Source organism: Amborella trichopoda, chromosome 11, assembly GCF_054954075.1.
Source record: "Amborella trichopoda isolate Santa Cruz 75 chromosome 11, AtrichopodaSantaCruz75HAP2 v2.0, whole genome shotgun sequence".
NCBI lineage: Eukaryota > Viridiplantae > Streptophyta > Magnoliopsida > Amborellales > Amborellaceae > Amborella > Amborella trichopoda.
In genome coordinates this window covers 15,561,075-15,572,773 of record NC_142346.1, presented here as the reverse complement: position 1 = coordinate 15,572,773, position 11,699 = coordinate 15,561,075, and the positions used below count along the sequence as shown (strand labels likewise).

At 27.8% G+C, this 11,699-nt stretch overlaps 1 non-coding gene across 1 annotated transcript; it reads right to left on the bottom strand.

Moving 5' to 3' along the window:
• Nucleotides 1–11,402: 11,402 nt before the first annotated feature.
• TRNAC-GCA (transfer RNA cysteine (anticodon GCA)) lies at nucleotides 11,403–11,474 on the bottom strand. The gene has a single exon. It is a non-coding gene; the product is annotated as a tRNA-Cys (tRNA).
• Between the last annotated feature and the right edge of the window lie 225 nt (nucleotides 11,475–11,699).

Sequence of the window (11,699 nt, the reverse complement as noted above, 5' to 3'; positions counted from 1 at the left end):
CTATAACAAGACTTGACTAAGAAGACCACGTCACATTCAACTTCCTAAATCACTTCATCCATAGCCCCGGGGAAATATAAACCGAATCTAAGATACCCATCAAATCTTTCTATTGAAGATAAGTATCTTCACTCAGCCTATTATACGGGAAATCAATACTCCAAGCAGCACAGAAACCACTCACTTCAACTATATCAGAAACCTTAACATTAGGTTGTGAAAACTTAGCAAAACGTTTCGGGTAAGTAAGCTTCAGAGGGGTATCACTTATCCACTTATGGTGCCAAAAGAAAATATTATCACCATAACCAACATTCCAATAAAAGTAACTTGTTAAAAGGTACAAATTAGTTCAAGTGGAAGAACGAAAAAGGGCAAGGGGTAGGCCCAAAAAGATATGGTTGGAAGTAGTTCGAAAATATGGGGACTTATGGCCTCACTGAGAGTATAGCCTTTAATAGAGCAAAATGGAAGACCGAGATTCGTGTAGCCGACCCCAATTAATTCGCAAAAGGTTATAATAATGATGATATATGTGCAAACTTTTTTTTTTTTTTGAGATCTTAAAACTGCTATTAGATTGGAGTTTGTCAGAGGAAGTAAAAAGACAAAATGCTCATGCTACAATATGTAATCTCTTGAGTTTTGTTATTCATACCTAGGCTTATAAGCATGGGTGGAATTGCAAAAACTTGTCAACTAATGGATATTCCCATTTTCATTGCAACCACCACGATCGTGAAACTAGAAGCAAAAGGAGTTTTAACATTTAAGACTCATACTATTCTCATGCGGGCTCCCTTTAATTCAAATATGTAGATATCCATGATCTACAATATGACCATAAATATAGAAACCCCCGACCCATACTATTCTCATGCAGGTTCCCTTCAATTTAAATATGTAGAGATCCATGATCTACATTATATGACCATAAATATAAAAAATGGAATCGAATAAAATTTTAAATTTTTTTAAAAAAATTTCTTTCCTATCTATTGAATAGGAATCTTTAATTGTGGAGGTTCTTCTTAAAGATAGACGTTTGTATCAGCGGGCCAATGAGTCCGCTAGTTCACAATAAGATAGTTCATCTTTTATATCTATATATATATATATATATATATATATATATATATATATATATATATATATATATATATATATATATATATTTGGACTACTCATTGAATTTTTCAAGATCAAATATATCCTACATTTTGATCTCAAAATTCTTCAAGATCCGAAATAGAACATGGAATTATAGTGACATGGGGAAGACATTTTAGTCAAAAATTTTAAAAGCTTTTCACTATTTGTATTGTTGTCTTTTTTTTTAGGAAAAAATTATATAAGGGTGAGGCCGTAAACAATCGAATTAAGGCACTCCTCAAAAATTCACTATAAGATGTTATTTTGATGATGAAAAAACACTCAATTCGATTATCTCAATCTCAAGATATATTGGACATAAAAAAAAATAGATTTCAAGTCTTAGAAATAGGGCACATGTAATGCATTATCTAGATATTCGATTTTCTAGTTTTTATAGATCTGCTCAATATACACTAGTTTTAAATATTTAAATTTTATAATTAGAGATAAAAATAAAAATTGAAGTTGCACCTTACTTTGATTGATTAGGGCCATAACCTCACACAAACCACACCCTTTTCTTTAATGAGTACTTCAGTGCACATACTACTATGTTCCTGCAAGAGCATATTGTGAATCTACTCCCTCACTCAAATCACCTATTTAGCAGGATTTTGTAGTCCAAAATTTTTGGATCAACCTAAAAGTACCAGTCGATTATTTCTAAAAGAAAAGAAAATTATGCATTTTGAGTTTAATGACATTTGGATCCAGCCCTTCAAAAATTGGACAGTTTTTATCCAATCTTGAGGTATTAGTTTTTTCTAGTACATAAAGAGTATATTTCAATTTTTTTTTTTGTTGAGATTATTCTATGGGTTATTAGAGAGTACATTGTTCAAAATTTGAGATCTAAACAATATCCCTAGCATGTGTTTTACCCAAGGGAGTAAATGGATAAAATGCTCCTTAAGGAGTTGAAAATCTTTGAGGATTCAGGATTTAGATAACTTTTACTATAGTTAAAAAAGTAAAAACCCTTTGATTTCGTAGAAAAATTTGATATGTACTCACCACAAATCTTCTATATATAAAATACGAGCAGGTTTGGTAACAAGTGTCCATCAGGAAATTATTTTCAAGGTTAGGAGGTTGGTTGGGATCAGTAGTTTAAAAAACAGATCGGTGCCCCGGATCAGGCATTCCAAAACCCATCCGGATCGGTGAATTGGTGTTTCGGATCTGGAATTGTCTCACTCAGTCGGATTAAGCTTTAAAAAATCCAACAAAAATTATTAAAATTTGTTATAAATGTTGTTTTTTAGGAATCCAATAAGAAACGAGTGTACTACATTATTAACTTTCATTTTTTTCATCAATTTGTGAATAGTGAGACATTCTTTCCCTGTATAAACTTATGTTAACTATTAAATTTATATCACACAAAAGAAAAATCATAGAATTACCATGGATAAAGTATATCAATCATACATGGACGACAATAAAGAGTAGACTAAATCGATGAAAAATAGACACTAAAATCTCGAATTGGCAGAAACCCTAATCCGCTAAAAAAACCCAAATTATTATAACCTAACTATAATCCAAAATTATTACAACCTAATTAATTATAATATTATATACTAAAATTAAAATTATTGGTTAATATTTTATAATTATTTTATTATACAAATAATAATAAATCCAAAATATTTTATAATATCATCTAATTTAAAATGTATTATTGACAACTGTAAGAAAAATAGTACATTACATGATTTATAATGAAAAAAGTAATAAATAAAATAAAAATTTGGTTATCAAAATAGAAATTATTTGAATGCAAATCAAATTTCGAAATAACACTTTAATTTTTCAAAATTTTAATATTTTAGATTCTAGAATAAATTTAGTAAAAAAGATTGTTAATAGAAAGATAGAATTTCAAATGGAACAATTTTTTTTTAACAATATTATTTTCTGCTTATTTTTTCTTTTTACGACAAAAATAGTATATTACATGATTTATAATGTAAAAATTAATAAATAAAATAAAAATTTGGTTATCAATCTAGAAATTATTTGAATGCGCACCAATTTTCGAAACAACACTTTAATTTTTCAAAATTTTAATTTTTTAGATTCTAGAATAAATTTAGTAAAAATAATTGTTAATAGAAAGAGAGAACTTTAAATGGAATTTTTTTTTTTCTTAACAACATTATTTTCTGCTTATTTTTCCAAAATTTTAATTTTTTAGATTCTAGAATAAACTTAGTAAAAATGATTGTTAATAGAAAGAGAGAATTTTAAATGGAATATTTTTTTTCTTAACAATATTATTTTCTGCTAATTTTTTATTTTTTTATAACAAAATAAAATAATGTAGAGTGCTTGAGCTAGGGTTCAAACCTAAGATGTCCTTCAAATAAGAGGAACTGATAACCATAAAGCCACATCAACAGTAATACTATTTTTTTTATCATTCTAATATCCTATGAGTTAGTACTATTTTTTTTCTTTTAAATATCTATTTACTAATAACTTGATGCTTAGTATCTAATAAAAGGGTTTTTTTATTATAAAAAGATTAATTTAATTTTAACAATAGACTTTAATATCTGCCCCACATCGTCGAGTGAATTAGACAAAATTAAATGTAGAACCTCAGTATGATATCGCACGTTAATACTTGCCCTATATCAATGATACCAAATAAATAGTTTAAATTCGATGGCCATGAAGGGATATTCACATGATGTGGTCCATTTTATGTCCTTGAAAATTTTCATAATCTCATGCATGTCCTAATTTATAAAAGCTATTTTATTGATTGTTGTTCTTTTTAATTGTCAATACATGTGTAAAACAAAATGATGCCCTTGTCAGGGATATACACGCATTTGCCCCACATCGAAGCGATGAGGGCATATTACAATGCATAAAACACATTGCACGAGTTCAGCTCACAACACTTCATGGGGCATTGTAAAAAGTTCGGAACGGTAAGAAAGGTGGAAAACGGTGGTCATCCAGTAACATATCATGTACATATGTGATGATATCATAAGTTATCTTAAGTTCTAACATATCATGTACATATGTGAAATTAAAATATATATACATAAGTTCTAACATATCATGTACATATGTGAAATTAAAATATATATACATATATACATGTATATAACCTATCATGTACATATCATCACAACTTATCATAAGTTTTAACATATCATGTACATACGTGACATTAAAATATATATACATATCATGTCCATATGTGACATTAAAATGTATATATATATATATATATATCATATATATATATATATATAAAATTATTTGTATTCCCTAGGGATATAATTTTATTATATCCAGGGGATATAACTTATTCTTTTATTCCCTGCGGATATAATTTTATTCTTCCTGAGATATAATTTTATTCCCTGGGGATATATGTATATGTATATATCATGTACATAAAATTATTTGTATTCCCTGAGGATATATATGGTAATAATACTGTGATGATATATGTATATATATCATGTACATAAAATTATTTGTATTCCCTGGGGAGAGATATGCTAATAATACTGTGATGATATATGTATACATATATATCATGTACATAAAATTATTTATATTTTATGGTAAAGTATTATTTTGTACATCACATATATCATCACATATGTACATGATATATATCATGTACATATGTATCATGTACATAGATGTTTTAACATATCATGTACATATGATATCATAAGTTTTAACATATCATGTACCTATGTGATGTTTTAACCTATCATGTACATATGTGATGATATATGTATTTGTATATATCATATGTATTTGTATATATCATGTACATAAAATTATTTGTATTCCCTGGGGATATAATTTTATTCCCTGTGGATATATATGTATATGTTTATATCATGTACATAAAATTATTTGTATTCTCTAGGGATATATATGGTAATGTATTACTTTGTACATCACATATGTATATGCATGTACATCATCACATGTGTACATGATATATATGCATGTACATAAAATTATTTGTATGCGATGATATAAAATTATATGTATATGTATATATCATGTACATAAAATTATTTGTATTCCCTGGGGATATATATGTATATTTATATATCATGTACATAAAATTATTTGTATTCCCTGAAGATATATATGGTAAAGTATTATTTTGTACATCATATATATCATCACATATGTGCATGATATATATGCATGTACATCATCACATATGTACATGATATATATGCATGTACATCATCACATATGTACATGATATATATGCATGTACATAAACTTATTTGTATTCCCTGAGGATATATATATATATATATATATATATATATATATATATATATATATATCATGTTCATAAAATTATTTTTATTCCTTGGGTATATATATGGTAAAGTATTATTTTGTACATCACATATATCATCACATATGTACATGATATATATGCATGTACATAAAATTATTTGTATGTGATGATATAAAATTATATGTATATGTATATATCATGTACATAAAATTATTTGTATTCCCTGAGGATATATATGGTAAAGTATTATTTAATACATATGTGATGATATAAAATTATTTGTAGATTATTTATAGTGGAAGTTGATGTACATAAAATTATTTGTATTCCCTGGGGATATATATGGTAAAGTATTATTTTGTACATAAGTGATGATATAAAATTATTTGTAGTGGAAATTGGTGTGTGACATCATGTACATATGTGATGATATATATGCATGTACATAAAATTATTTGTATTCCCTGAGGATATATTTGGTAAAGTATTATTTTATATGTATGTGATGATATATATGGTAATATATATGGTATAGTATTATTTTGTACATATTTGATGATATAAAATTATTTGAGTGGAAGTTGATGTGCATAGAATTATTTGTATTCCTTGGGGATATATATGGTAAAGTATTATTTTGTACATATGTTATGAAATTATTTGTAGTGGAAGTTGGTGTGTGACATCATATACATGATATATATGCATGTACATAAAATTATTTATATTCCCTAGGGATATATGTATTCCCAAGGGATATATTTGATAAAGTATTATTTTATCATGTACATAAAATTATTTGTATTCCTGGGGATATTCTATTTTGATTGAAAAATAGATATATAATTTTCGTAAAATAAAAATTTTAAATTTTAAATTAAATCTATTCATTTGTGATTAAAAATGATTTCCTAAATATCATATATAAAAAATACTTATCAATTGTGATAGAATAATAGTATTATATGCTCCCATAAAAGCATATGTTATACACATTTTCAAAACCAAAAGATTATAGTACTTAGGGCAAGCTTTCTATGCTTCTCTTATAGCATAAAACTTATATACTTTCCCTTATCCAACCATCTATTATGAATGGAGGGCTAAGATTGCCCCAATCACAATGTCACGTCTTTATACTATTTTATTTTTAATTTTTTTTATATAAACTATTTTAACACCAAATTTTGGACATCGAATCCTCTATTAAATTCACACTAGCGTAAAATATAAAAAAATAATTTCAATAAAATAAAATGACCTAAATACCATTGAAATATTCAAGGGGTATTTTGGCTATTATATTTTATTGAAAAATTATTTTTAATATTTTTTATAGGTGAGCCTCAATGAGAAGATGACACATACAAAATTTTATATTCATACAATTTGTATAAAAAATTAAAAATAAAATATTTGAGATGTCGAATCTAAGATCAAACGGTGAGTGGTTCTCTTGATCAAAATTAGACGACTGGATGGTAGCGAAAGCATAGATCTTCTATGTTGCAGAGGAAGTATAGAAACCTTTCCCTAATAATTATTGCCATATGACATTGCAAAACCAACAATAATTACTTTCAATTTTTTACAAAATGACTAACATCTTTGAAAAAATTGCCAATTGAGTCCTTGAGTATCGAATAAAAAATATGAAAATTTTCTTTATACACCCTATTTTTGCTACATGTTGTGGCAAAAGCAATATTAATTACCTGCAATTTTTTACAAAATGATTAAAGAAAATGACAGTTGAGTCCTTGAGTATCGGATAAAAAATTGAAAAAAAATTTCTATACATCCGGTTTTGGAAAATCATTTCTCCACAGACCCAAGGTTTAAAACTTTGTTTTGTGGCATAAGGTTTCAATCTTTTGCAATACCCTAGACGCAAATAAACCACTTCGACCACATTTTTTTACCCGAACAAAATATGAAATTCTATTTCCCCTTTTATCTGAACATCCCCCTCTCTCTCTCTCTCTCTTTGAAAAGATAGTGGGAACTCTCGCTCTATCTTTTGAGAGAGAGAGAGAAAAAAAATATTATAAAGAATTCATGTCCTTTAAGAGAGAGAGAGGGACGATTAGATAGAATGGGAATTAGGTGTCATTTTATATTTTGTTTGGGTAAAAAATATGTAATCAAAGTCTATTTAAGTCTAGGGGATTGGAAAATACAAAAGATTGAAACCCTATGCGCAAGAAAGTTTTTGAAACCTTAGGTCTTTAGAGAAATGATTTTTTAAAATAGGATATACAGATAATTTTCTAAAAAAAAAAAAGAGTCGTTTAAACGTTGTACTTTTGAACACACTCAAATGCTTAAGTTCCCAAACATATATTTCAATGGTATGGAGATAGGAGTTTTCAAACTGCCTAAATATATAAATTTTTCACGTTGTGGGTGGGTGAAATGAGAATAGATAAAAAACTAAAAAAAATAGGACCTCAAAATAATATGGCCTAAAATTTGAACCGTGAGTAATTCTACATATTTTTATCAATCAGTATATAAATTTCTCAATAAGCAATTGAGACTATATTTATATGTATAATTTATAGATATTTATATGACTTATTGAGAATATATTTATAGGTATAATTTATAGATAGTTATATGACATTCAAGGAAAATTGGATGATCAAAATAAACAGGTGGAATCACCTTTGGTCGTTGATTTCATGGTCAATGATAAGCTTATGCAGCCAAGACAAAAACAGAAATAAAGAGAGATTGAAAACGGTGAGAGTGAGATAGAAAATAGCTTTTTGTGTTAATTTTTTATTTTTTTTTCTATTTAAAACTTCATCATTGTGCATGGTGAACCTCAAATTTGCATTTATAGATATTTAAGTACTCTTAAGAGTATTTGCGGGACTCTTACAATTTTGATACCGCACAAGAGTTTTAAATAAAGAATATAATTATGAATCTCTAATATTAATTTCTTTTTATCAGAGTAATGACACTAAGAGACCCTCCCACACCCATGTGAGTAGGACCCCAAAGGATCACCATTAAATTTTGATGCATATCTCTAAAAAAGTTATCACATAGGTGTAAGACTTAGGTGAATAGGTTTATTGATAACTTTTATAGACATCTATATCAAAATTTAATGGTGATCCTTTAAGGTCCTACCCACATGAGTGTGGGAGGGTCTCATAGTATCATTACCCCTTTTATTAATATATCATATTCACCTATAAAAGGCACTTTCATTAAAATGTACTTACACACATATTATTGTTAGTATATATAATGGGATCATTTGTTTTTTATACAAGGTCATCACAATCATTATTGATGTCAAATCTGGTGAAAGGGATGTTATTAATTGCGCACAAAGTAAAAACAAATTTTCTTGAATGTTGTGATTTGTCAGATTTCACATCCAAAAGTTACAAATGATTGTGATCACCTTTACCAAGTATATAAACCCAAATTTATGCTAATCAAAATAATTTCTGTCAATAATAAAGGTCATCAATTTTATTAATTTATCGGATTTCATATCCAAGGCCAAAGGGAATGGTATTATAGCATTTACAATCCCAAAGTTACAATGAAAGAGTTATACAAGGTGTCAATCTTACACAGTAGAAATAAAATGCACATCAAAAACTACATAAATCTGGCCCTAGAAAAACCTCCACTTGATCATCTTAACATCATGATGTATGGAGACAGAAAAAATTAAAGAATTTTAAGTCATGACAATAGTGCATCTCGTAAATTAGTATTTGAATTCTCCATTTTAAATATTTTCAAGTGTTTATAGATATACTCAATCAATACTATTTTTAAATTCTTTAAATTTTATAAGTAGGGATGTAAATAGATTTTGAGACCACGAAAGGACTTCTAGACACTTGTAGTTTATAGGTGTGTCTTACTGTGATTGTTTAAGGTGTTAGATTGTTGGAATATTACGTAAATATCTGTTTTAGTTTATTTTATTACTGAAGTATCAAATACTTTCCGTTATTACTGATATGTCTGCTTTTGGACTTTCTAACAATTCTTTTTAAAAAAAGACGAACTACCCATTTTCAGTTTTTTTTTAAAAAGATTCTAGGTGAAGGGGAGAGAGAGTTCCAAAAAAACCATTTTTACCCTTGTAATGTAAAAAGAGATGTAGAGAGAAAGATAATACATAGAGAACCTACAAAGAGAGAAAAAAAATATTCGATTATTGAAGAACCGAAAATTTAAAAATTTCAGTTTTTCAAAAACAGAAATTGGCCTGATTTCGGTTTTTGAAAAATCGAAAATGGATAGTTTCGTCCTTTTTTTAAAAAAAATTGTTTTGAAGTATAAAAAACGGATATATTAATAGTAACAAAAAATAGTCGATATTTTGGTAATAACGGAAACTAAAATAGATATTTATGTAATTTTCCTTAAATCGTTTGAGTCCATCACCTCATAGAAACAACTAATTGCTTTTAATAATAACTCTATAAGATGTAAACCTTATATTGTAGAAAGAAGGTCCACATCAAAAATCCACCCAAAATGATTATTCCGATCCTGAAATACTTGTGATGGCTAAAGCTATGATTGATAAAACAAGATTTTAGTATTCATATCTTAAAATATGAATAAAGGCCTAGCGGCCTTTTCATTTATTTGGATAATATATTATCTTCATTTACGTTTTTTTTATTATGACTTTTTGTCATTCCATATTGAAAGCAATATGATATATGAAAATTATTTTTCTCATAATTACAGTGTGGTTCCTTGGGGTCACTTTACACGTCCTCTGGACGTCTCTCGAATCAATGTCTTCTCTCTCTAAAGTGGGAATAGGGAATAGGTTTCTCATTCTATCTCACCTGTCATATGCAAGTCATATTTGAATTCTTATAAATACTGATTTTGGGTGAATATCTAGATATTTGGGGATGCGATTTGGGGTTGTCAAACACGTATTTTCTTTTGCAATATCAAAACTTATTTGAATTACACAAAACTCCAAAATATCTAGAAATTTGCGTCCCATCAAACATAGCCGAAAGAATCTATTCTCTCATTTAATTATAAATTTGAGGCTCAAAACATGACGCAGATGAAGCATATTTATAAGCACTTTAATTTTTTTAAAATTGACCGTCTAAATTATGTGCAATAAGATGTGCTATTGTTAGTACTTCTATTTTTTTTTCTCTTATAACCATACATATCTTAGTTTCGTGATATTAGAACAACATTTTTGATAGGTTTTAAGGTGCACCCTAATACTTCTCAAGATATAAGGTTGATACCTTATATAAACTTTTTCATTTCAAGATAAAAGGTTGACACCTTATATAATTTTTTTGAAATTGACCGTTTAAATTATGTGCAATAAAATAAGAAGTATTATTTTCTGTACTTCTATTTCTTTTTTTTTTATAACGAAACACATCTTAGTTTCGTGATATTAGAACAACATTTGAAGTGCACCCGAATACTTTTCAAGATATAAGGTTTTTCTTTTATAACCAAACACATCTTCGTTTCGTGATATTAGAACAACTTTTGAAGTGCACCCGAATACTTTTCAAGATATAAGGTTGACGCCTTATATAAACTTTTTCATTTCAAGATATAAGGTTGACACTTTATATAAACTTTTTCGCAATCCAATAATAAAGGCCATCAATTTCTTCATCATCTTATTCGCTTAGCTCTTATGTTCATTTCCGAAATTAAATCGTGGTCTTGTTAGATAACGTAGAAAATAAAAGAGCTTATCCTTTCGGCTAAAAGTAAGCAAAACAAAAGCATAAATATAACTTTTTTCCAATCCAATAATAAAGGCCATCAATTTATTAATCATCTTTATTCGCTTAGCTCTTATGTTCATTTCCGAAATTAAATCGTGGTCTTGATAGATAACGTAGAAAATAAAAGAGCTTATCCTTTCGGCTAAAAGTAAGCAAAATAAAGGGCCCAACCGGGTTCGAACCGGTGACCTCTTGATCTGCAGTCAAATGCTCTACCACTGAGCTATGGACCCATTTGCGTTTGAAGATTTGAAGTGTTATATTATTACACATAAAAAGCCACGGTAGCAGCCTACAAATTCACTTGAGAAAGAAAATGGGTTACCTTTATAATTTGCAAGCTACTCAATCTTGATGTGCGCTTAACTTCATAAAAGCTTAACTAGGACTGAAGCAATTATACTTAACCCGAAGCGAGTAACTTAGACAATTATGAGTGGACTCGGCAAGGCCAACTA